A 2,451-nucleotide genomic window follows, 5' to 3' on the forward strand; every position below is an offset into this window, starting at 1 on the left:
AAGGGCTCGGATTTTGGACAAGTAGACTGCCACGTCCTCTTGCTTGGCCCTTGCGTGCGCCTATCGATTTCCCTCATAAGCCTCTCCTGCAATTCTCCAATCCCAAATTGCAACCTAAAGGCATCCGCCATTTTCCAAATCGGAACCAGTGGTTTATTTCCACGTCTAGTACCGCGAGTAAAGCTCGTACTACATCCTCTAATGTTAACTCGTTCGTTAGCGTACACTCACACAGCTTTGCTACAATTCCTCCAGATCGTCTCTACTACCGCCTAAAGTTTGTACTGCTCCGTTGCCTGTTTAATTGGTTATTCAGGTTATCCACTTGATATAAATTCGATTACCTATGCATCTGGTGGCTTCTTTCGTAACCTGAAGTGTATCTTTTTGAGATGTCTAATGCATGTTCGGGAGGATGTTGTCACATTCTTTCTAAAGCGTAGGCAATATTTCTGTAATGCCTGGATTCATTGGTTTTTTCGAGATTTATTGACGGTAATAAAAGACTTGGTTTTTGTCTGTTCTCTCCTCTAGGGGTGTTTTGTCAATCTTGTTGGAGCATATCTCTCTTTGTCCCCCTGAATATTTATTTTCCCCTATACCAGAATCTCCTGTTGTGGCATTAGGCATTCTTTTCCTCTCCCCCACCAACTGACCTAACTACCCCAGATGACTCCGTTTCCTGTGTGCTCTTCTAAACTGCATGTTGTCAATGAGCACATCTTGTATGTTTGTGCTGCGTATTCCACTTAAATTGTTTGTACCCTGTGGCGTTTGTTTATTGAAGGGCTCGTCAGACAATCTTAACAGTGACATCTGGTTATGTAAACTTCTTTCAACTTGTTGCCAGACTATATCTTCACAGGTATTTCTGTCCCTATTCAAATTCTCTATCTCTTCCCGTTTACTAGTCGTATTTAGCTGGAACATAGTACGCCTTCTATTTTTGCCGGGTATTTGCGGTAGGGGTGGACGAGGCAGTTTTAACCTTCTAGGATTGTTATAATAACGCCGAATAAAATATCTCACGAGTCTATCTCTAATTTCTGTATACGGTCCCAGGTACACTAGGTTAAGGTTTTTTAAATATTCCCTCACGTGTTCTTTAGATAGTGCCTCCACTGTCCGTTTGATCACTTGCCCACCTGTTATTGGGTCTAATGATGCCAATTCATCTCCTAACTTAAAACTTGTATTAAAACAAAAGTCCAAATCACTATTATTGAATCCCATTGTGATATACCCAGTACACTCTGGAGGCAAAATAGACGAAAAAAATGTAAATAGAGAAATGAAAAAAAAAAAACTAAAAGAATAGAGAGAGAGAAAAAAAGGAAATAAAATTAAATAACGATTGAGAAAAAAAAAAGGAAACAAAAGATTGTTCTAGTATTAGAAGAAAAATTGGAGGATAGTGAGAAAAAAAGAAAGAAAAAGACAAACGTATGAAAGAGTATACGTTTGTTGGATAGAGAAGAAGAAGAGAAAGAGACACAGCCAATTTTTTTTTTTTCTCCGTTACCAGAGAAAAAGAGAAAAAAGAATTTTATTTTTTAACTGGCATAGTGGTAATGGCTGCGGTAGTGGTAATAGCTAACGTGTAAATGTACTAACACACACAAATGATTAAAGTTTTAAAGCATCAATAGAATCGTTAAAAAAAGTTCATATTAATGGTAATATGCAAGCTGGAAAAGATTGAAATGTGTACTGTGCGTATATTTGGTCTGTTTATATTTTGTGTATGTATAATATTTGAAAATACGTGTGCTACAGTAGCAGCGTTTTGTATGAACAATGGCCGCTGGAGTGCTGAGAAAGTAGTTGTTCCGCTTCTCTCTACTAAATCTCTTTACACGGAAAGAATGGTAACGTGTATTATTATTACTTCCGTTTACTACGGAACTTTTACCGTGACGTTATTCGGGAGGGGATTGTGTTATTATATATACTGTGCAGCGCTGAATGCAGCAACAGGCAGTATCGTATAGCTAGCTGTATGAATAGTCCTTTTTTTATCAGGAAGCACACCACAAAAGCGACGGTAGGGTAATTGAGACTACCACTTTCATGCACTACTGTACACAGCACCAACATTAGATATTTTCGCATACCAGGATATGGCTATGGCGGAGTGCTTATTGATGCCTCTGGCAATGTTACTAGCGTCGAGTGCACCGGGGAATCAGGGTGACCGTGTAAGGGCTGACTCGTGTATGTGTGTGGCACTGGATCTCAGCTTTACTACGTCACAGTAACTCGGTAGGCGAGAGTCTGCTGAGGCCGTGCCGCGTTGCTCCAGTGCTAACCTCGCAACGAGCTCAAGTGTCTCTCTTGTCCCACCAAGCAGGCGCATCGTATGCTATGCGGCCCACCGCACACTATCAACCACCGCAGTGCTACACAGTGGCCACCGAATCATGATAGAATTAGGTAGTACATCATCTGGAG

This window comes from Copidosoma floridanum, unplaced genomic scaffold, assembly GCF_036245765.1.
Source record: "Copidosoma floridanum isolate Cflo_tuat_1 unplaced genomic scaffold, Cflo_Japanese_pri ptg000040l, whole genome shotgun sequence".
Taxonomy (NCBI): Eukaryota; Metazoa; Arthropoda; class Insecta; order Hymenoptera; family Encyrtidae; genus Copidosoma; species Copidosoma floridanum.